Source organism: Sminthopsis crassicaudata, chromosome 1 (genome assembly GCF_048593235.1).
Source record: "Sminthopsis crassicaudata isolate SCR6 chromosome 1, ASM4859323v1, whole genome shotgun sequence".
NCBI classification, from domain to species: Eukaryota; Metazoa; Chordata; class Mammalia; order Dasyuromorphia; family Dasyuridae; genus Sminthopsis; species Sminthopsis crassicaudata.
Window position 1 is genome coordinate 317,849,458 of NC_133617.1, and position 25,123 is coordinate 317,874,580.

At 32.3% G+C, this 25,123-nt stretch overlaps 1 protein-coding gene across 2 annotated transcripts in view; it reads left to right on the top strand.

Moving 5' to 3' along the window:
* CDH12 (cadherin 12) overlaps window positions 1–25,123 on the top strand; it is a 1,341,561-nt gene that overhangs the window by 196,676 nt on the left and 1,119,762 nt on the right. Inside the window, exon 2 of one of the 2 annotated variants that reach the window (XM_074279079.1) lies at window positions 7,383–7,470. The exons of the other annotated variant lie outside the window; for it this stretch is intronic. The gene's annotated coding sequence lies outside the window, so the exon portion shown is untranslated. The remainder of the gene's footprint in view (window positions 1–7,382; window positions 7,471–25,123) is intronic. 2 annotated transcript variants of the gene reach the window in all.

A 25,123-nucleotide genomic window follows, 5' to 3' on the forward strand; every position in this document is an offset into this window, starting at 1 on the left:
CTATGGCTTTTTATGGTCTATTTGTACTATTAAATTGTGTAAATAAGAAAGGTCAGATCAAGTTTCTGAACTGTTTACTGTTCAGAGTATAAATGAAGTACTTAGCATTTTCATCACTAAACTTCTTAGATCTTAAGGTATTTCCCTGAAAGGCACCCACTACATATATTAGGTGAAATATGAATTATGTCAAAGCATATTTATTGGGGTCTTTTTTGGTAGCAATGCTAAGATACACAGAATATTAATGATTAAATACCACCACTTCAAAAAAAAAAGTAAGCACATACCACATCTCTTTATCCCCTTTTGTATGTAAAAAGAAAGAAAAGTAATTATCTTCTCCCTTGGTGGTGTTCATATTTTGCATTCAGCTTTGTCTTTTAGTGAATTTAAGAAAAAAAATTCTCTCTAACCCTTTCCTCACAAAGAAGTTTGGTATTCTCTTGTAGAGTTAAAGGAAATTAAATTGGTTTCATTTCAGAGTTGGGGAATATAATTTGAAAATGATATATAGCGGGAATTATAATTTTTTTTCAAATGAAATTGAACATCTTGTTCCCCCCTTAAACACTTTTATTTTGAGACCATATTGAAAAATGGAAGCTGGAGAACTTATATTATTAGAAATGTTATGTAAAATCCAGAGTGAGAACTAGAGCCTTCAATCTGCAGACTAAAAATTCCATTTCCTACAGAGCATGCTATTGAAAGATGGTAGAACTAGACATTTCTAATCATTTCAGAAATACATTCCTTGTAGTATCCATGTAATTCCAAAATGGATAATGAATTTAAATTCATTATTCTGTTTTTATTGTTTTCTTCTATTGTCTTAATTATTCAAACACCTGATTGATTTTCCTTCATGCTTAATAAAACTATGTATCAATACATCAAAAGCAAAACCTTAAGTATCATACACACACACATAGACACACACATGAAATAATTGAAATGAAGAAAATTCCATCTTTAGGCTTAAAAAAAAGGACAATATAGAGTGTAATCAGAATATAGCTCCCATTCTAGTTTACTAATGAAATAGAGAAAAAGTTCAGTTCTGTTCAGTTCACATTTACTAACAAACTATCTTATGCTTGGTATCATCCATGTATTGTGGATTTAAAAAAAAAAAAAAAAAGCAAACACCAACAGTACATACAGAAACACACAAATAGTGCCAGTCCTCAAAAAGGTTGTATATGAGTACATGTGTATATATGTGGGTATGTGTATGTTTATATATTTATAAATAAGAACTATAGAACAGAATTATTTTCTCATTAATGAAGATCAATTACTTAATGTCCACAATTATATGGAGGCAAAGATGGTGAAAGTAAAAGAGAAGAGACATTCAGATTCTTCTGGCCTTTAAATTCAAGAGAAAAGTTTTATATTTTCAACATCTTTTCTGGTCAATAAAAGGAGAGAAAGATGGTGAGCAGAAACCTGTGAAAAACCTAGCAATATCCATTATATGCACTTGGATAAAGGAGTTTATTTGTTATTTGTTTTATATGTCCATTGTGAATCTAAGGCTCTTGAGTTTTGGATACATAGCTCTAAAGACTTATTTTCCATTAAAGAATAGCATCTGGGAGTTTAGTTTGAATATGAAAATTGCTTTCTCCAGACTAATAATATTTAAAGGATCTTCTAAATATAATTATAATCTAATACCTTTAAGGAAAGCAGAATTGCTAGCCTCTTAATCCAACCCTTTGTTTCCTCTCCTGGCAGGAATTAGTCTCCTTTGAGAAAGGTTAGACTGCAAGAAACATATTTAAATAGAAAAAAGCAAATAAAAATATATATTAATATTTGTAATTTGTCATAGAAGCAATAAGGGATCCTTATTCCTAATTCCTTATTCCAAGATTATTGGTCAAAGGAGTGATGTGTTAGGAATGCTAATTTGGTAACTTTTTGCGGTAGTTGGATTGGAAAAGGGAGAAGCTAGATGAAAATAAACCAACATGATATTGTAATAATCCAAGAAGAAGATTATTAGGATGATAGTTGTGGGAGTAGCTATGAGAAGGAGAAAAGTTCATGGATAAGCAGATGATGTGGAAGGAAGAAATACCAAGACTTGGCAACTGATTGGATATGGAAAAGATTGAAAGTAGAAAGCAATTTGGTACAATGGAAAGTGTATTACACTTTAAATTGGATGACCAGGGCTTAAATTTGGATATTGCTATTTATTAGTTTATATGATATTGCTTGGGCGAGTAATTAAACATCTCTGAGCCTCAGTTTCCTCATATGTAAAAATAAAGGAGCTTCTTATATTTAGAAAACAATGATTCTAAGGAGAATATAAGAATAAGTAAGTTATATCTGTCTGCACCTAAGAATATTATTATTCTGGAAAAAGCTATTTTCATGATCAAGCTAAACTCCTGGTTGCTATACTTTAATAGGAAATGAGGTTTTAGAACTCTATATCTAAATTTTGATGCCCCTAGCACCAAATTCCAGTTTCATAATAAACATGTAAATCAAATAGCAAATAAAATAATTTGTCCAAGTAAAATGATTAATATTGCTAGTCCTATCTTGTAGGAATTTCGAGAATGGAAAGTTGAAAAGAGGAAGGAATAGGGTTTAAGGATGTTGAATTTCATTTAATTATGGGACATCCAGATGGAGATTTCTAATAGATTATTGGTTATATGGAGTTGAGTGCTCAAGAGGGAGATGAGGCAGTCATCAATACAAATATGATAATTGAACCCATGGGAATTAAGATAATCAGACATAGCAAAGGGAAAAGAGAAGACCTCTAGTAAGAGTATTTAGAGATTGCTTACACACAAGGAGTAATTATACACACACACTTGGAAATAATGAAGGATAAGGAAGAAAAAAAAAAGGAATTAGGCAAATGTAGAAACAAAATTCCCTACTTGGACAGGGGCTGAATGATCATAGATTTATGAATCTCTAATTGGAAGGTATCTCAGTAGTCATTTACAAATATTAGCTTTTGTTTTGCTGCTGCATTGCAGTGAACATGAGTCCTTTCTGTCTTAGTTGTAGCTGAAATCTTCTGTATATATAGTCTCATTTGAATATATAGTCTCATCTAATATACTATAACTCCTTAAGAGAAAGGGTTATCTTACTTTTTTTTCTTATTTCTATCACCATCTCTAAAAATAATGTATTTAATTAATGTTTTCTTCCTAATAATTCATTTATTTTAGTCTAATATTCTTATTTTACAAATGAGAAAACTGAGGTCCAGCAAGAATTAATGATTTTTCCCAGGGTAAGAGAGATGGGTCCTCAAACCTCAAATTCAATTCATTCTTTTTTTTTTTCAGTTCATTCTTAATGAGAAATCTTTCTATACAGTCAGTATCCCTGATGAATGGTCTTCTTAAATTATTCCATTGTCGGAGAATGCAAATCATTGCAGAGGAAAGTATTTTATTTTTATTTAGCTCTACTCATTATACAGTTTTTCTTTATATTGTAACAACTATTTCTTGTCCTGTCATTTACTTCAATCCATCTATTCTGCCTTCCAGGGGCTGAGCAGAACAGTAGATATTTCCTTCCAATAGGACACTCCCCTAAGTATGAAAATAGCTACTGTTTCTTGCTAAATTTTGTATTCTTCAGGCTAAACATCTCATGTTCTGTAAATCATCTTTGTATGACATTATGCTAAAATTTTTCCTCATCCTTCTGGACATGTATGTGTCAAGAAACCAGCAAAGCCCAAACTAGTTAAGTAGACCATAGATTCTACAAAAAGAACTCCAAAGGAAGAGGCCAAAAAAAAAAAAAAAAAAAAAAAAAAAAAAAAAAAAAAAAAAAAAAAAAAAAACACTTGGCTTTCCCCTCACTGAATTAAATTTGAATCCAGAAAGCCATAGAGAGTATCAGACTTGTGAATAACCTTGTTAATGATATCTTTCCTTGGTACTTAAAGTTTTTCAGAAAATGAATTGCTTTCTTTAAATTCTCATAAGCCCTAGGCTTCCTTGAAATTTTATATTAAAAATTCTAGGTATTCCACTAATAATTGTCAACTTCTATTAACACTTATTAATAGGAAATGGTGGTAATACTGCTTAGCTAGAATGATTTCCTTGAGGATATTTCACAGAAAATATCTCACTCACATTTGTGATACCCTCTGAAAGACAATATATTTTATCTCTATTTTGTTTGTGGAAAATTGTGTGGAAGAAAAGAGAGATTTGAACCTTGCAAATAGGCCTTAAATTTCATTATTCTTGCAATACATTTTCTTCTTGCAAAAATGTAATTGACCTCCCTGTACTTATTCACTTTTCCCTAATTTTTTCTTGCCTCTTTGGATTTTACACACACACACACACACACACACACATGGACATATATGTTTCTAATAATATCCTTGAGGATGGAGAGGGAAGGAAGATAAAAGAAAGTTACATGGTAATTTTATTATATACTTAAAAGAATAGGAAGTTGAACATAGTAAATTTGCAATTTCATTTACAGTCATCTTTTTTTTTTTCTTCTTAAGTCCAGATTTTAAAAATAAAATCAAAGGGAATAGAGAAAAAATTAACTTTTTGGAAGTAGGGAAAAATGAGTATGGCTTTAAATATGTTGAAGGGTGTCTCTTCCTTCCTCCCTTCCTTCCTTCCTTTCTTCCTTCCTTCCCTCCTTTCTTCCTTCCTTTCTTCTTCCCTTCCTTTCTTCCTTCCTTTCTTCTTCCCTTACTTTCTTCCTTCCTTTCTTCCTTCCTGCTTCCCTTCCTTCCTTCCTTCCTTCCTTCCTTCCTTCCTTCCTTCCTTCCTTCCTTCCTTCCTTCCTTCCTTCCTTCCTTCCTTCCTTCCTTCCTTCCTTCCTTCCTTCCTTCCTTCCTTCCTTCCTTCCTTCCTTCCTCCCCTCCTTCCTTCCTCCCTCCCTCCCTCCCTTCCTTCCTTCATTTAATTTCTCTTCCACAGTTTTTACATAGTAAAATGTGTCTAACTATACTTGTCCCCTTTTTAAATTTCACTGATCTATTGTAGTGACTATTCTCTCCTTTGATCTACTTCCATATATATATATATATATATATATATATATATATATATATATATATATATATATATATATATATGTGTGTGTGTATGTGTCTTTTATGAATCTTATCTCCTTCCCTCCCTCCCTCCCTTCTTTCCTTCCTTCCTTCCTTCCTTCCTTCCTTCCTTCCTTCCTTCCTTCCTTCCTTCCTTCCTTCCTTCCTTCCTTCCTTCCTTCCTTCCTCCTTCCTTCTTTCCTTCCTTCCTTCTCACAATAACTAAAAATCTGAATTGATTCACTTCTCCCAAAGAATGAACATGAAGAAAGAGAAAAATACAAAAAATAGTATTTAGGTACGTCTTTTTTGGCATTTTTTTGACAGATTTTTTCTCCAGTCTCTCTGACTCCAGGACCAGAGCTCCATCTACTGCACCACTTAGCTACCCCCAGCCCCACTTCTTGTCTGCTCTCTCAGATTACCTCCAATTTACCTATAAAGATACATATAGAGGTGCAATTATCCCAATTCATTTCTATATGTATATATAGATCATAGTTATAAAGTTTTCACATATTTTTCAATCCTTAAAATATGAGCTCTCTTTCAGGGCAAAAACTCTTATTTTTAACTTATTTTGTATCTTCAGTGTTAATTATGATTAATAATGATTGTTATCAATGATGAAGATGATGATGATCATGAAAACAAGGACTTGGCAAAGGAGGATGAGGAAATCTCTAGGTGGTAAAAAGCAGTTGCAACAACCAAGAACACTAAGGGGACAAAGGTTCATGTAGGAAAGAATGGTCAGATTGGTGAAAGGCTGAAGAAAGAATAAATAATAAGGAATCATAAAATGTTGTTGAATTTGGTGTTTAACAGTTTTAACAGTTTCTTTATCAAGAAAGCATTTTCAGTAGAAGCTAAGAATGGAAGCCAGATTTCAGGGACTTGAGGATTACATGATGAAAGTACTCAAAGTAAAAAAGTCTCTATGGCTTGATTATACTTGTACTTTTTTTTTTTTTTTTTTCTGGAGGCAGAATGGAGAGAGAGAAATGCATGCATGTCTTTTCCTTCAGTGTACAGTATAGTGATGACTATAAAATGGGATCATTTCCCTGTTATTATGGTCTTATGCAAGAAAGAAGGACAAAGAATAACTGATTAAAGAATCACTCTCACAAGTTAGAAGTGGTCATTAGGCCTAAAACATAACACTTAATTTCCTGAGAGGCAGTATGATATAATAGTAAGATCACTAGTTTTCTAGTCAGAAGACCTGGGTTTGACTTTGACTCTCCACTTACTAGCTATGGGACCATGAACATATCATTTAATTTCTCTTCCACAGTTTTTACATAGTAAAATGTGTCTAACTATACTTGTCCCCTTTTTAAATTTCACTGATCTATTATAGTGACTATTCTCTCCTTTGATCTACTTCCATATATATATATGTGTGTGTGTGTGTGTGTGTGTGTGTTATATATATATATGTGTGTGTGTGTGTGTGTGTGTGTGTGTGTGTGTGTGTGTATGTGTCTTTTATGAATCTTATCTACTTTCACCTTCTAGAAATCTTCCATATTCAAAATTATCCAATGCAACCCATGAAATTCTTGTTCTGGTTATTTTAAAAGATTTTTATAGGAAATAAATTTTATAATATATTCAGTAACTATGGTATATTGTCATTATGTCAAATGTCAAAAATTATTATTTACATTTTTATTAGAAGAGAGGGAACAAAATAAGGTAGTGCCTCAGGCTCAGGACCTTCTAAGGTATCTTGTCTTTTGGAAAGAAAGCTCCAGAAATAGTGGCTTGGAGCGCTAGAGAATAAAGTTGTAAGATTTAGATGGAAAAACCAAATAATATTAAACAGATGGGAGTAGGAGGATCTGAAGAGTTCCAACTATGCAAATGGATGGTAGAAATCCAGGAGAAAACTGGAGAAATAAAGGGAGGACTTTTCTGGCAACATATCATCCCTACCTGTTCCAAAAGCTCTTCTTACCCAAATGTATATGTTGGATGTGTTGTGTAGATGTGTGTGTAATGTGTGTGTATGTAATGTGTGTATACACATATACATATATATATATATGCATATATATACACACATGTACACACCTATACAAGTGAACATGTAAATGAGCATGGATGCGTATGTGTGTTCGTTCAGTCTCTTAAATGCAAAGTTGGGTCCTTTTAATAGAGATTAAAAAGGGGAATTTACTATAAAGTGGACTTAATGAGAAATCTTTACCAAGAAATGACTTTACCTTCATACTTTATAAACTTGACTCTTCTGGTCCTTTTAATACGTCTTATTGTTGTTTCTTCTTTATTTTAGAAGAAGGCCTTTTCATCAGGATGGTGTGTCATAACATGTAAATGACAGTCTGTGAGTAGTAGCAACTATTCCACTGGGGATCCAACTGGTATGTTCTAACATGTTGGGCAAAGCAACTCCTCCTTTCCTCTCTCTTTCCTTTCCTTCCCCTTCCCCTTTTCTTTTCCCTTTCCCTTTCCTTCCTTCCTTCTTTCCTTTTCTCCCTCCCTCTCTTCCTTCTTCCTCTCCCTCTGTCTATGTAGGAAATCATAACCTTACCTGTAGGTCCTCTGTACAAAGGAATATAAAATAAACTGGAGTATACTGGCCTGGAAAGTATCTTCCCCCCACACACCCAGAAAAGCAGAACATAACAAAACATAACAATGGGCAGATAACTGGATCTAGATCCAGAACATTTGAATTTAAATTTCTCCTTATTAACTCACTATCTGTGTAACTTTGAAGAAATCGCCAGTTCCATGGTTCCCACATCTATAAAATGAAGAGATTGTGTGTGTGTGTATATGTGTGTTTATGAGAGAGAGAGAGAGAGAGAGAGAGAGAGAGAGAGAGAGAGAGAGAGAGAGAGAGAGAGAGAGAGAGAGAGAGAGCACGTGAGCATGTGCTCAAGCATTCGGGGAGGGAGGAAAAGGGGGAGGGAGGGAAAGACAGAGAGAAACAGAGAGACAGACACAGAGAGAGAGGCAAAGAGAGAAAGACAGACAGAGGGGGGGAGATAGACATAGGAAAGGAGAGAGGGAGGAACAGAGAGAGAGGAGGTAGAGATCTTAAATAATAAATTGAGAGTTAAAAGGGGACTTCATAGGTCAATTCCCTTACATTATAGATGGGGAATAGAGAAACTTGGTGATTTGTTCAAGGTTACATGGGTAGTTAAATATCTGAGGTTACTGAAATATCATGGCTTTTGATTCTTTCCATTGAATCACTTGCAAAGATTCATAAGCCTTCCATTTGGCAACTTTTTATTGGATCATTTGGATATATCAAGTTATTAAATGACATTTTTCTATAAAGACATTTTGTCATCTCAGGAGTAAAAACTTCTTTGGAATTTTAAATCAATGGCAGGAGTGTTTGTCCACTTTGCAGTCAGTTGTCTTTAATACAATATAATACTCATGTTGTTGGTCACTCCACTTTTGAAATTCTGAGATTATTTGGGAATTTTTTTCTTGCATAGACACTGGAGAACCATGATCATTTTGAGAGTAATTTCAAGATAACAGTCATATCAGAAGCTGATTGGAAGACATAATATGGACCTGTTTTTCTATTATCTTCATTGAAGATCAGTTTCTTTACTATGAGCATAAGTAAAACATTATAAACCATAACTGCAGTATTGTACAGTGTTCAATGATTGAATGATTTAGCTATTCTCATCAATACAATAATTCAGTGTTTTATAATGTTCTACTTCTGTTCACTTCACTTTATATTACTTCATATGAGACTTCCCAGGTTATTATGACCATATTGAAGTCATTATTTCTTATAACACAGTCCTGTAATATAACTTATTCTCTATTCCTCAGTTGATGGCCATCTCATTTTCACCTTGTTGCCATCAAAACAAGATCTGTTATAAATATTTTTGTACATATAGGTCCTTTCACCCTTTATTCTTCTCTCCTTGAGGTACAGATGTAGTAGTGGCATTGCTGAGTCAAAGAGTATGCAGAATTTTATAGCCCTGTAAAGGCACATCCAAATTGGTCTCCAAAATAGTTGCATCAGTTCACAACTTCACCAATTGTGCATTAGTGCCAGAATTTTTTCTACATCCCCTCCAACATTTATCATTTCCTTTATTGTCATGTTAGCCACTCTGCTAGATCTGAGGTATTAACTCATAGTTTTTTTTTTTTATTTGCATTCCAATGGTAGCAATGTAGAGCATTTTATATGACTACAAATAGTTTAATTTCTTCTGAAAACTGGCTGCTCATATCTTTTGACCATTTATCAATTAAGGCATGATTCCTACTCTTATAAATACATCAGGTATGTTTCTTTATTTTGATCTCTATGTTGTTATCCTCCTCAAGAATAGCAAACCCTTCCATTAAACAGCTCTTCCTGTGTGGCTTGTGATGAATTCTATGTTACCAATCAAGTATCATTATACAAAATTATTATTTGTGACACTTTTCTAGGAACTTTATATAAGCTTAACATCTTTACTAGAGGAAACTGATTGGAAGGGAGCCTTTACTATAGTATTCTGCTTAATTTAATCAGATGTTTGTTTATAGTCTTATAGTCTACAAAAACAAAACTAAAAAAAAAAAAAAAACAATGGGATGTTCACTATATCTTTTGGTCACTGATGAGAATGTATAGAGTTGGTCTGCCTCAGAATATTTTCTTTGAAAACTTTGCTTCTTGTGTTTTAATTAAGACACTCTTGAATAGATAGATAGGTCATCTTCATCAAGTTTTAAAAGAAATACATCTCTTATTCTTTATATTTAGTCCATCACCTCTTTGTCAGGAGATGGGTATACATACTATCAATTCTATGGAACTTTGGTCCACTACATTGATATGAGTTCTTACGTCTTAAAAAATTTTTTTTTCATTGTACTGCTTTTGCTGTGGTATGTTATTTTTTTCTCATTTCATTGTGTCATATAATAATTTGTTTTGCTTGATTCTGCATATTTATTATAAGGATTCTGTTTTTCTTTTAAATTTTTGGAGAATAATTGGAGGGAGATAAAATAAGTATTTGTTCTGATAGTAAATTAAATTTAAAAATACATGTATATGTAAATAAAAACATATACACATTGTTTAGTTCTTTGCATAATCTTTGCTCACAGTGGTAGTAAAACTATCCATAATTTTAGCCAATTGTTCAAGAACTTCCCTTCTTTCAGATATCTTGAGAAGCAGGTACTATTGCCATTCAGATTTCTTACACTCCCAGAAAGAAGTGTAATTTTGGTATTTGTCATTCATTTCTCAAACCTTCAAAGTAGAAAATATAAAAGGTATATTTCCTTTTAATAGTATACTATAGTTTTTTTTTATTTTTAATATTGGGGGAAATAAGATAAATGCTAAGAAGCAAATCAGAAAAGTAATTCCTAATTATGAAAAAATTTCATAGCTATTTTAGAATACTTTTACCATAATTTTTAGGATAATAGACATGTAGGAAATAAATCAATATAAGTTCATTTAGGAAAAATTTAAGCAAGTGAGGATATAAAAAAAATCTAAAAAGAAACATCTCTGTATCTCTTTCCTTTTATTTCACTACTTAGCTTTTTAAACACATGAGAGAATCATGAGGACATTCACACCCTTTTATTTCTTTCCTTTTCGCATCACTACTTCAGAGCTCATTCACCAAATTATCTTTCAGATCAGTGAACATCTCATATAGTCTTTACATAGAATGCACAACTTTCTTTCTGTCTTAACAAGAAATGCACATCAAAGACAAAGAAATATAGGCAGGCATGTCCACAAGGACAAGAGAATCACAGGTCATTATTGCTTTTTTCTTATCATTCTTTTTTCATCTTTTATTCCTCTTTCCCCCCATAAAGAAATGGAAAAAACTATACCCATCTGGGGAGATAAAACTTTTGTACCATCCTATATACCATGTAACATAGTGGAAAGAAAACCTTGGTTTGGATTCAAAAGATAGTTTAAAAGACTAGATTTGCTACTTATTAAATACAAAGCCTTGGGCAAGAAACTGAACTCTTTGAATCTATTTCGTCCCTCATAAAATTAATGGGATTTGTTTAGTTATTCCTTCTTGCTTTAAACCAATAATCCTGTGTTCACTGGGATGTTATTCTAACTCATTGCCATCCAGTTGACATTCATTCAATAACTTGTCAGGCTTCACAGCCCTAAGGTAGGCCTTTGAAAACTGTGTGATCCTGTACTGCTTTTAAAGAGTCAGGATCACAATGATTAAATATTTTCCTTTTGAGTGGCAAGAAGAGGAAAAGAAAGGCAGTGAAAGTACAGGTTCATATCACTAAAAAGTCTAGGACACGAATGACACTTGTCCTTTTCACCACCCTACACCATGTACAATTCAAAGCAAGTTATCCTCACAAGCAGACTTTGGAATTAGAATAGACCAGCATAGCCATATTTCCTTAATGTATTATCTTGTGCTTCCCTTCATTCACCATCTACTAATTTGAACATTCCTACTGAATAAAATAGGTTGTGTCTTGCCATTCATTTGAATTTCTATAACTATATCTCTGGTTAGTGTTATAAAAGATGAAAGCTCCATCACTCAGGATATTTCAGCTTTACTTGTACTCAAAGCTATGACCGAGTCTGAACTAATAAATGTTTATGTATTGAAACCTTTCACATTGTCACCTTGAATTTTCCTTTCCCAACAATTTAATATAATCTCTTTTGCAGTTTCATGTGGAAAAGAATTCACATAGCACCATGTCACTAGGAATGTGTTTATCATAATACCCTGAAGGAATTTTCCTTGTGAACTACAATGTAGGTCTAACTTAAGACCAAAGTAAAGACTGTTAGCACATTCTTTCTGAAGTTCAGCTCATGAGAAGTATATTTTATTAGGCAATATTTCCTCCTACTACTTGATGAACGAGATTGTGTACTAGTTATAGGTCAAATTCCACCACAACATTGTGTGTGTGAAGAAACTTCAGTTTCTTAATCTGTAAATTGAGTACAGCCTTACCCTGTTTCTCGCCTCAAAAGAATTGTTTTGAAGATCAAACCATGCATTTATTGCATTAGGAAGACTCAAAGTCAGACTGTAACTTCATTGGAGTAAAGAGGTAACAGTGTAAGCTCAAAAACTATGTGACTAGATATCTTGCTCTGGCAAGTACTAACAAATGGGAAAACCTTGGAGAATGGCTACAAATATATATACACATATTTGAATTGTGAGAGATTTGTCACCATTTAGGCAATAGAACGATAAGTGCTTCAACCTCAGGTATCTTCAAAAATAATTCACTAAACTATATCTAGAGAAGCTATAATTTATGTGCAGGGATAGAATAAGAACCCACTTTGATGAAATAATTGATCCTTGAGGTAATGAGTAGAATAGTAATGATATCACTATATTAATTATCATCATAATAATAGGTATAATTACTTAAGATAAGATAGTGTGGTTTAATGGCTAAAGAGGGGATGTAGATGTTAGGAAGTCCTTGGCTAGTTAGTCTTGCAATCTTATTGAATAATTTACCAAGAGATATATTATGGTATGTAAGTAATGCTCAGAATGAAATGGTTGATAAATTTAAGATCTTTTTTTTTTCAAAATTTTCCATGTTAAAAATATGTACACATACAAAAGATTCAGTTGTCATCCTTGATACCTCACTCTCACTTCATATATCCATTCTGTTGCTAAGGATTCTAATAGCTACCTTCATACTCTTTCTCTCATATATATCTCAGCTTCTGTTTACTCATAGCTGCAACTATCATTCAGTCCCTCATTATTTGATGTTTTTGCTGTTGCAAAAAGGACTGTTGAACTGTTGTAGTAGCCTTTTCTTTGTTGTTCCTATTCCTGTACTCTGAACATCTCACTTCATTAAAATCCAATAACTCCCAAGGAAAAAAGTACAGACCTGAATTCAGGAAGATGAATTCAAAATCTGGCTTGAGACATGTTTTGTTTTTATTGTTTTCTACCAAGAGGGGTTATGACTGTGAAAGTACAGCCCAGAAATGTTTAACAGGGAGTTGAAATATTAACTAAATATTTATAAAGATGACCTTTATGATATCAAATCCTTTTGTCCAGAAAAATTTTTAAAAAAATTCTTATGGTACTAGAGTGATTTGTATATGGTTATGAGGCAGGGTGTGTGTGTTTGTTTTAGAAATAGATAACAGAAGAAACAGCTGATTTAGTGTGAGGAAGATATGAATTCAAATCCAACCTTATACACATATCTTTGTTATCCTGGGCAAGTAATCTAAGCCTTTAGAACTTTAGTTTCCTCCAATATAAAATAGTGGTAATAAAACCATTTCCTTCACAGAATTATTGCAAGGATCAAAAGAAATAATAGTAGAGAATTAGAATTTCAATGCTTTCATAAATTGTAAACATTTTAAACATTATTGTTATCTTTTTGGAAAATTTGGTAAGTGCTGGAGACAAGATATAAGGACTTGAGGATATTAAAGGCAGTTTTTTTTTAAAGAAAGGAAAAGGGGATGGAGGTAAATACTATAGACTCTTATTTTTGACAAAATTCTGAAATGTCTTAGAAAAGGTAACATTTGTGAGCACATAGAAAGGGAAGCAGTAACCATTATGAAATATATTAAATTTTCCCAAAATATATCATGCCAGACTAAGGCTATTTCATTCTTTGAAAGAAAAACAAAATGCCATAGACACAGTGAATAAGAGATATAATAAAATGTATTTATTTATTGATTGATATCATTTTAATGCAAATAATATAATGTTTCAACAACATTATAAAGTTTCTCAGGTTATCTTAGAGGATAAAACTAAGAAACATAGACTGCTTCATAAGTCAATGATGAGTATAGAATTATTTTTTCATCAGTGACTTGGATGAAAGTATCAGTTTACAGATTAAGAGGCAGAAGGGAATTTGGTAGTTATCTAAACCCAAAACCATCTACCAAATTGGCAGATATCTTGAAGCTTGAAGATTTGAAAAACATTTTGAGTAACATGAGGGAATCAAATTCCCAAAATATTTTAAATGGTTGGAATGATAAACTGAATCTAACAGAAGGTGATTTATTTAGGACGAATATAGAAATCTCTACTGGGATTTGAAAATTGACTATAAAGTAAAATATAGGGGAGGTTTGACCAGACAACAATATTTTTGTTTTAGAAACGCATTGAAATTTTTAGTAGATTCTAAATTCACTTGAAGATTTTTTTTTTAATTTAATTTTATTTATTTATTTTGATCCAGCAAAACTAATGTAGTCTAAGGTTGTATTAGGTGAGGCAAAATGTATGCTGGATAAAGGAAGTGATAATACTGCTTCACCTATTCCTGATCAGGTCACATTTTAGCTTTTTGTTTTCAAAATGTATGCATAGATAGTATTTAACATTCACTCTTGCAAAACCTTGGGTTCCTGAATTTTTGTTTTACTTCCTTCTCCTCACACCTTCACTAAGAGAGCAAGTTATACAATATTTATTAAGCAAGTTCAATGCTTCTGTAGATATTTCAACAATTATCATGTTGCACAAGAAAAATCAGCCAAAAAAGGAAAAAAAGAGAGAAAAAAAAGCAAGAAAACAACAATAAAAAGGTGAAAATACTATATTGTGATCCACACACAGTCTGCACAGTCCTCTCTCAAGTGCACATGGTTCTCTCCATCACAAATCAATTGGAATTGGCCCGAATCACCTTACTGTTGAAAAGAGCTATCTATATCCATCAGAACTGATCATAGCATAATCTTCTTGTTGTGTACAATGTTCTTTTGGTTGTACTTACTTCACTTAGCATCACTTCATGTAAGTCTCTCCAGGCCTTTCTGAAATCATCTTGCTGATCATTTCTTATAATACAATAATGTTCCGTAACATTTTTCTACCATAACATACTCAACCATTTTCCAACCAATTCCATGGGCATCCACTCAGTTTCCAGTTCTTTGCTACTCCCAAAAAGGGTTGCTAAAAATATTTTTGTACATAAAGGTCATTTTCCCTTTTTTATGATCTCTTTGGGACATGTCTAAGTAGAGACACTGTTAGATCAAAAGGTAAGCACAGTTTCATAGCCTTTGGGCACAACTCCATATTGCTCTCCAAAATGGTTGTATTCGTTCATAAATCAACGAGCAATATATTAGTATATCCATTTTCCCAAATTCCCTTCAACATTCATCATTGTCTTTACTTTTCATCCTAACCAATCTGAGAGGTGTGTAGTAGTACCTCAGAGTTGTCTTAATTTGTATTTGGCCATTATCAATTGGAGAATGGTTTCTAATTTTAATAATTCTAATTTTAATAATAAGTATCTATATATTTTAGAACTGAGATCTTTATCAGATTCTTGAATACATAACTTTTTCCAATTTTCTGATTCCCTTCTAATGCTGTCTGCATTGGTTTTCTTTATACAAAAAACTTTTAAACTTAATATAATCAAAATGATCAATTTTGTATTTCATAATGTACTCTTGTTCTTCTTTGGCACTAAATTCCTTCCATCTCCACAGATCTGAGAGGTAGACTATCCTTAGTTCCTCTAATTTGCTTATAGTATCCCTTTGTCTAAATTAAGAACCCATTTCAATCTTATTGTGGTGTAAGCTGTTAAGTGCTGGTCAATGCCTAGTTTCTGCCATACTATTTTCCAATTTTGCCGGCAGTTTTTTATCAAATAATAAATTGTTAACCCAGAAGTTGGAGTCTTTAGTTTTACCAAACACTAGATTATTATAGTCATCGACTACTGTGTCTTGTGAACCTAACCTATTCCACTGATAAATTACTCTTGTTTCTTAACCAGTACCAAATACTTTTGATGACCTGCTTCACAATATAATTTTAGGTTTAGGCCACCTTCATTTGCATTTTTTCATTAATTTCCATGAAATTCTTGACCTTTTGTTCTTCCAGATGTTTTTTGTTTGTTTGTTTTCTCTAGCTCTATAAAATAATTTCTTGGTACTTGATTGGTATGGTTCTGAATAAGTAGAATAATTTAGGTAAAATTGTCATTTTTATTATATTAGCTAGACTTTCCCATGAGCACTTGATATTCTTCTAGTTGATTAGATCTGAATTTATTTCTGTGGAAAATGTTTTGTAATTGGGTTCATACAGTTCCTGACTTTGTCTTGGCTGGTAGACTCCAGGATAGTTTATATTATCTATAGTTATTTTAAATGGCACTTCTCTTTGTATCTTTTGTTGCTATATACTTTTGGTAACATATAGGAATGCTGATGAGTTATGTGGATTTATTTTGTATCCTGTAACTTTGCTAATGTTAATTGGTTCTAGTAGTTTTTTAAATGTTTCTCTAGGATTCTCTAAGTATACCATCATATCACATGCATAGTGTGATTATTTTGTTTCCTCGTTACCACTTCTAATTCCTTCAATTTATTGTTCTTCTTTTATTGCTAAAGATAACATTTCTAATACAATATTTAATAATAATGGTGACAGTGGACAACTTTGGTTCACCCCTCTTATTGGGAATAGTTCTAGTTAATACCCATTAAATATAATGTTTGTTGATAGTTTTAAATAGACGCTACTAATCTCATGAAGAAAAATTCCATTTATTCCTCTGTTCTGTAGTGTTTTGAATAGAAATTGGTGTTAGATTTTGTCAAATGTGTTTTCTGAACCTATTGAGATAATGTTAGGATAATGTTACTTTGATCATTGATATAGCTAATTATGCTAATAATTTTTCCTAATGTTGAACCAATTCTGCATTCCTGATATAAATCCTTCTGGGTCATGGTTTATTATCCTTAAGGTAACTTGAAATCTCTTTGCTCATATTTTATTTAAATTTTTTACATCAATATTCATTAGCAAAATTGGTCTATAATTTTCTTTCTCTGTTTTCACCCTACCTAGTTTAGATATCAGTGCCATATTTATGCCAGAAAAGGAATTTTACATCATTCCTTCTTTCCCTATTTTTTTCCAAATAGTTTGCAGAGTATTGGAATTGATTGTTTTTTTAAGTGTTTGTTAGTATTCACATGTAAGTCCATCTAGCCTTGGAGATTTTTTTGGGGGAAATTTATTAATAGCTTTTCCAATTTATTTTTTTTAAAGTGGGCCTATTTAAGTATTTTCCTTTTCTATTAATCTGGGCAACCTATATTTTTGTAAGTATTCATTCTTTTCACTTAGATTATCAGATTTATAGACATATTGTTAGGTAATAACTACTAATTATTGCTCTAATTTTCTCTTCATTGATGGAAAATTTACCCTTTTCATTTTTGATACTAACAGTTTGATTTCCTTTCCTTTTCCTGATTCAATTAGCTGAAGGTTTATCTATTTTTTTCATAAAACCAACTTTTAGTTTTGTTTATTAGTTCAATAATTTTCTTACTTTCAGTTTTGTTGAACTTTTTTATTTTCAGAATTTCAAATTTGGTATTAAATTGGAGGTTTTTAATTTGTTATATTTTCATTGTTTTTAGTTGCATGCCCAATTCATTTTTCTTCTCTTTCTTTATTTTATGAAAGTAAGCATCTAGAGATAAAATTTCCCCTAAGAACTGCTTTGGCTGCATCTCCTCCGTTTTGGTAGGTTGTTTTATTATTGTCATTCTCTTGGATGAAATTATTAATTGTGAAAATTATTTGTTGTTTCACCCACTTATTCTTTAGAATTAGACTATTTAGTTTTTCAATTAATTTTTGGTCTATTTTCCCTGGCCTTTATACCTGTAGTTTTTATTGCATCATGGTATGAAAAGGATGAATTTACTATTTCTATCTTTGATTTTGAGGTTTTTATGCCCTAATACATAATTAAATTCTGTATAGATTTCTTGTATTATTGAGAAAAATATATTCCTTTCTCCCCCCATTCAATTTTCTCCAAAGGTATAACATACCTGACTTTTCTAAAATTCTACTTATCTCCTTCTTTCTTATTTATTTTAGGGTTTGATTTATTTATTGTTGATAGAGAAAGGTGAATATGCCCCATTGATGTAGTTTGTTTCTCTTTCTTCTTTCAGCTCTCTTAACTTCTCTTCTAGGGATTTGGATGCTAAACTACTTAGTGCATATATGTTTAATATTAATATTACTTCGTTATCTATAATGGCTATTAGCAAAATATAGTTTCCTTCCCTATCTGTTTTAATTAGATCTATTTTGGCTTAATTAATCAGAGTGCAAGATCACTACCCCTGTTTTTTTTTTTTTTTTATTTCAGCTGAAATAAATTCTGCTCCAGCATCTTAACTTTACTCTGAATGTATCACTCTGCTTTAAGTGTGTTTCTTGTAAGCAATATGTTGTAGGATTCTGACTTTTAATCCAGTCTGTAATCTGTTTCCATTTAGTGAGAGAATTCATCCCATTCACATTCACAATTAAAATGACGACCTCTGTTTCCCTTCATCTTATTTTCCCCAAGTTATATGTTTCTCTTTCCTTTCCTCTTTTTCTCTTTTCCTACACAGGGTTTTGCTTTTGACCTCCCTCTCTCTCAAAGGACTCTTCCATTTTTTTAATCCCTCTGCTCTTTCTCATCCCTTTCCTCTTATTTTTTACCTCTCCTTCTATCAGCTTCTGCTTTTCCTTTTCCCTTTTTCTTCCTACTTCCCTAAATTATAAAATAAGTTTTTCTACAAAATTAAATATGTCTGGTATTCTCTCTTTGAGCCAGATCCAATGAGATTAAGGCTTACATGATACTCAATATCCTACATTCTTTCCCTCATTTATTATAGTTCTTTTTTTGTCTCTTCAAGTGAAAGAATTTACCCCATTTTACCTCCCCTTTCTTCTTTCAGTACAATCCCTTTCCTTCCCCAGTATCTTTTTTATAACATCACAATCAAGTCAAATTATTCCTCTACCCTCTAAGTAGATGTGTATCAGAGATACAGTTCTCAAGAGTTAAACATATCATCTTCCCATATAAGGATGGAAATATTTTAACATTTAAAAAAGTACACATTTTCCTTTTCTTTTTACTTGTTTAAGCTTCTCTTGAGTTCTACATTTGAAGATCAAATATTATGTTCAACTATGTTCTTTTCATCCAAAATAAATGAAATTCACCTATTGTATTAAATGTCCATCTTTTTTTCCCTGAAAGGTAATGCTCAGTTTTGCAAGATTATTGATTCTTGGCTACAGTCCAAGCTCCTTTGACTTTCAGAATATCATATTTCAGACTCTTTGATCCTTTAAATTGGAAGCTATTGTGTGCTGGCTAATCTTGATTGTGACTCCTCAATATCTGAATTGTTTCTTTCTGATTGCTTTCAGTATTTTTCTACTTGATCTGATAATTCTGAAATTTAGTTATGATATTCCTTGGAATTTTCATTTTAGGGTCTCTTTCAGGAGGTAATCAGTGAATTTTTAGATGGATATTTTATCCTCTATTTCTGGGATATGAGGGCAGTTTTCTTTGATTTCTTGAAATATGTTGTCTAGGCTCTTTTTTTCATCAGGGTTTTCAGGAAGTCTAGTAATTCTTAGATTATGTCTCCTGGATCTATTTGAGGTCATTTGTTTTTAATGAGGCATTTTATTTTTTTTCTTCTATTTATTTTTCATGTTTTGGCTTTATTTGCCTGATTGTTGAAGTCTCATTGAGTCTTTCACTACCATTTGGTCAGTTTTAATTTTTAGTGAATTATTTCCTTTAGTTAGCTTTTTTTTTTTTTAACCTCTTTTTACATTTGGCCAATTGAACTTTTCTATGAGTTGTTTTGTTCACTGGATTTTTTTTTTCCATTTTACAAATTCTGTTTTTCAAGGAGTCGTTTTTTTTTCCCCCCATTACATCAAATCTATTTTAAAGGTGTTATATTATTTTTCTATTTTGCTAATCTGTTTAAAGATTTTTTTCAGATTATTTCTGTTTCCTTTTCTAAAATTTCCTGCCAAATTCTCATTTCCTATTCCCATTTTTCTTCTGACTTTCTTTTAAGATTTTTTTGGTTTGTTTATTTAATTTTTATTTTATTTTATAATTATAACTTTTTTTTGACAGTACATATGCATGGGTAATTTTTTACAACATTATCCCTTGCACTTACTTCTGTTCAGATTTTTTCCCTTCCTCCCCCCAACCCCCTCCCCCAGATGGCAGGCAGTCTTATACATGTTAAATATATTACAATATATTCTAAATAAAATATATGTGTGTAGAACCGAATTTCTTGTTGCACAGGAGGAATTGGATTCAGAAGGTAAAAATAACAGTTTACACTCATTTCCCAGTGTTCCTTTTCTGGATGTAGCTGATTCTGTCCATCATTGATCAGTTGGAATTGGATTAGCTCTTCTCTATGTTGAAGATATCCACTTCCATCAGAATACATCCTCGTACAGTATCATTGTTGAAGTGTATAATGATCTTCTGGTTCTGCTCGTTTCACTTAGCATCAGTTGATGTAAGTCTCTCCAAGCCTCTCTGTATTCCTCCTGTTGGTCATTTCTTACAGAACAATAATATTCCATAACATTCATATACCATAATTTACCCAGCCACTCTCCAATTGATGGACATCCATTAATCTTCCAGCTTCTAGCCACTATGAAAAGGGCTGCCACAAACATTTTGGCACATACAGCTCCCTTTCCCTTCTTTAGTATTTCCTTGGGATAGAAGCCTAGTAGTAGTATGGCTGGGTCAAAGGGTATGCACATTTTGATAACTTTTTGGGCATAATTCCAGATTGCTCTCCAGAATGGTTGGATTCTTTCACAACTCCACCAACAATGCATCAGTGTCCCAGTTTTCCCACAGCCCCTCCAACATTCATCATTATTTGTTCCTGTCATCTTAGCCAATCTGACAGGTGTGTAATGATATCTCAGAGTTGTCTTAATTTGCATTTCTCTGATCAATAGTGATTTGGAACACTCTTTCATATGAGTGGAAATAGTTTTAATTTCATCATCTGAAAATTGTCTGTTCATATCCATTGACCATTTATCAATTGGAGAATGGCTTTATTTCTTTTTTTTTTTTTTTTTTTTTAACTTTTTTATTTTTATTTATTTTTTTTTAATTTTTTTTTATTATATATATATATATATATATATATATATATATATTTTATAATATTATCCCTTGTATTCATTTTTCCAAATTACCCCCCCTCCCTCTATTCCCTCCCCCCGACGACAGGCAATACCATACATTTTACATGTGTTACAATATAGTCTAAGTACAATACATGTGTGTGAATATCATTTTCTTGTTGCACAATAAACATTAGAATCCGAAGGTACATGCAACCTGGGCAGACAGATATTAGTGCTAACAATTTACATTCCCCTCCCAGTGTTTCTTCTCTGGGTGTAGCTACCTCTGTCCATCATTGATCAACTGGAAGTGAGTTGGATCTTCTTTATGTTGAAGATTTCCACTTCCTGAGAATGGCTTTATTTCTTATAAATTAAAGTCAATTCGATGCTAAAATCTTAAATAAGATATTAGCAAAAAGACTTCAGAAAATCATCTCCAAGATAATACACTATGATCAAGTAGGATTTATTCCAGGAATGCAGGGCTGGTTTAATATTAGGAAAACTATTAATATAATTGACCATATTAATAATCAAATTAATAAGAACCATATGATCATCTCAATAGATGCAGAAAAAGCATTTGACAAAATCCAACATCCATTCCTACTAAAAACTCTTGAGAGTATAGGAATAAATGGATTATTCCTTAGAATAATCAGGAGTATATATTTAAGACCGTCAGTAAGCATAATATGCAATAGAAATAAACTGCAACCTTTCCCAGTAAGATCAGGAGTGAAACAAGGTTGCCCACTATCACCATTACTATTCAATATAGTACTAGAAACGCTAGCCTCGGCAATAAGAGCCGAGAAAGAGATTCAAGGAATTAGAGTAGGAAATGAGGAAATTAAACTATCACTTTTTGCAGATGACATGATGGTATACTTAGAGAACCCCAAAGACTCTGCTAAAAAGCTACTAGAAATAATTCAAAATTTCAGCAAAGTGGCAGGATACAAAATAAATCCACATAAATCCTCGGCATTTTTATATATCACTAACAAAATGCAACAGCAAGAGATACAAAGAGAAATTCCATTCCAAACAAATGTTGATAGTATAAAATATTTGGGAATCCATCTACCAAAGAAAAGTCAGGAATTATATGAGAAAAATTACAAAACACTTGCCACAAAAATAAAATCAGATTTAAATAATTGGAAAGACATTCAGTGCTCTTGGATAGGCCGAGCGAATATAATAAAGATGACAATACTCCCCAAACTAATCTATTTATTTAGTGCTATACCAATCAGACTCCCAAGAAACTATTTCAATGACCTAGAAAAAATAACAACAAAATTCATATGGAAGAATAAAAGGTCAAGAATTGCAAGGGAACTAATGAAAAAAAACTCAGAGGAAGGTGGTCTAAGTGTACCTGATCTAAAGCTATATTATATAGCAGCAGTCACCAAAACCATTTGGTATTGGCTAAGAAATAGACCGGTAGATCAGTGGAACAGATTAGATACAAAGGACAAAAAAGGGTACATCTATAGCAATCTAATCTTTGACAAACCCAAAGATTCCAACATTAGGGATAAAAATTCATTATTCGGAAAAAACTGTTGGGAAAACTGGAAATTAATATGGCAGAAATTAGATATGGATCCACACTTAACACCATATACCAAGATAAGATCAAAATGGGTCCATGATTTAGGCATAAAGAGGGAGATAATAAATAGATTAGAGGAACAGAGAATAGTCTACCTCTCAGACTTGTGGAGGAGGAAGGAATTTATGACCAGAGGAGAACTAGAGATCATTATTGATCACAAAATAGAAGATTTTGATTACATCAAACTAAAAAGTTTCTGTACAAATAATACTAATGCAAACAAGATTAGAAGGGAAGTAACAAATTGGGAAAATATTTTTAAAAACAAAGGTTCTGACAAAGGTCTCATTTCCAAAATATATAGAGAACTGACCATAATTTATAAGAAACCAAACCATTCTCCAATTGATAAATGGTCAAAGGATATGAACAGACAATTCTCAGAGGAAGAAATTGAAACTATATCCACTCACATGAAAGAGTGTTCCAAATCACTACTGATCAGAGAAATGCAAATTAAGACCACTCTGAGATACCACTACACACCTGTCAGATTGGCTAAGATGACAGGAACAAATAATGACAAATGTTGGAGGGGATGTGGGGAAATTGGGACACTAATACATTGCTGGTGGAGTTGTGAAAGAATCCAGCCATTCTGGAGAGCAATCTGGAATTATGCCCAAAAAGTTATCAAACTGTGCATACCCTTTGACCCAGCAGCGCTACTACTGGGATTATATCCCAAAGAAATACTAAAGAACGGAAAGAGACATATATGTGCCAAAATGTTTGTGGCAGCTCTTTTTGTTGTAGCTAGAAACTGGAAGATGAATGGATGTCCATCAGTTGGAGAATGGTTGGGTAAATTGTGGTATATGAAAGTTATGGAATATTATTGCTCTGTAAGAAATGACCAGCAGGAGGAATACAGAGAGGCTTGGAGAGACTTAAATCAACTGATGCTGAGTGAAATGAGCAGAACCAGAAGATCACTGTATACTTCAACAACGATACTGTATGAGGATGTATTCTGATGGAAGTGGAAATCTTCAACATAAAGAAGATCCAACTCACTTCCAGTTGATCAATGATGGACAGAGGTAGATACACCCAGAGAAGAAACACTGGGAGGGGAATGTAAATTGTTAGCACTAATATCTGTCTGCCCAGGTTGCATGTACCTTCGGATTCTAATGTTTATTGTGCAACAAGAAAATGATATTCACACACATGTATTGTACTTAGACTATATTGTAACACATGTAAAATGTATGGTATTGCCTGTCGTCGGGGGGAGGGAATAAGGGAGGGTGGGTAATTTGGAAAAATGAATACAAGGGATAATATTATAAAATATATATATATATATAATAAAAAAAATTAAAAAAAAAATTTAAAAAAATAAATAAATAAATAAATAAATAAATAAATAAATTAAAGTCAATTCTCTGTATATTTTGGAAATGAGGCCTTTATCAGAACCTTTAACTTTAAAAATGTTTTCCCAATTTGTTACTTCCATTCTAATCTTGTTTGCATTAGTTTTGTTTGTGCAGAAACTTTTTAATTTGGTGTAATCAAAATTTTCTATTTTGTGATCAATAATGGTCTCTAGTTCTCCCTTGGACACAAACTCCTTCCTCCTCCACAAGTCTGAGAGGTAAACCATCCCATGTTCCTCCAATTTATTTATGATTTCGTTCTTTATGCCTAAATCTTGGACCCATTTTGATCTAATCTTAGTTTGTGGTGTTAAATGTGGGTCCATGCCTAGTTTCTGGAATATTAAATTCCAGTTTTCCCAGCAGTTTTTTTCAATTAATGAATTCTTATCCCAAAATTTGGGATCTTTGGGTTTGTCAAATACTAGATTGCTATTTTTATTCACTATCTTGCCCTGTGAACCTAACCTATGCCTCTGATCAACTAGTCTATTTCTTAGCCAATACCAAATGGTTTTGGTGACTGTTGCTTTATAATACAGTTCTAGATCAGGTACAGCTAGACCACCTTCATTTATTTTTTTTTTTCATTACTTCCCTTGAAATTCTCGACCTTTTGTTGTTCCATATGAATTCTGTTGTTATTTTTTCTAAGTTATTAAAATAGTTTCTTGGAAGTCTGATTGGTATAGCACTAAATAAATAGATTAGTTTGGGGAGTATTGTCATAAGATTTTTTTTTAAAATATCTTTCAAGTCAGCCTTATGAGATGGAGACCAAGGCTTTGAGGGTTTATCTAGAAGCCTTGAGTGGCCTGAGGTTTTGAAGTTTGTTCTTCTTGTGTCCATAAAAGACATACATAATCAGAGCTGTTTTGCTTTTTTGCTTATTTTTTTAAAATTGGCTTCTGCTCTTAGGGCAAAGGGGAGATTGTCC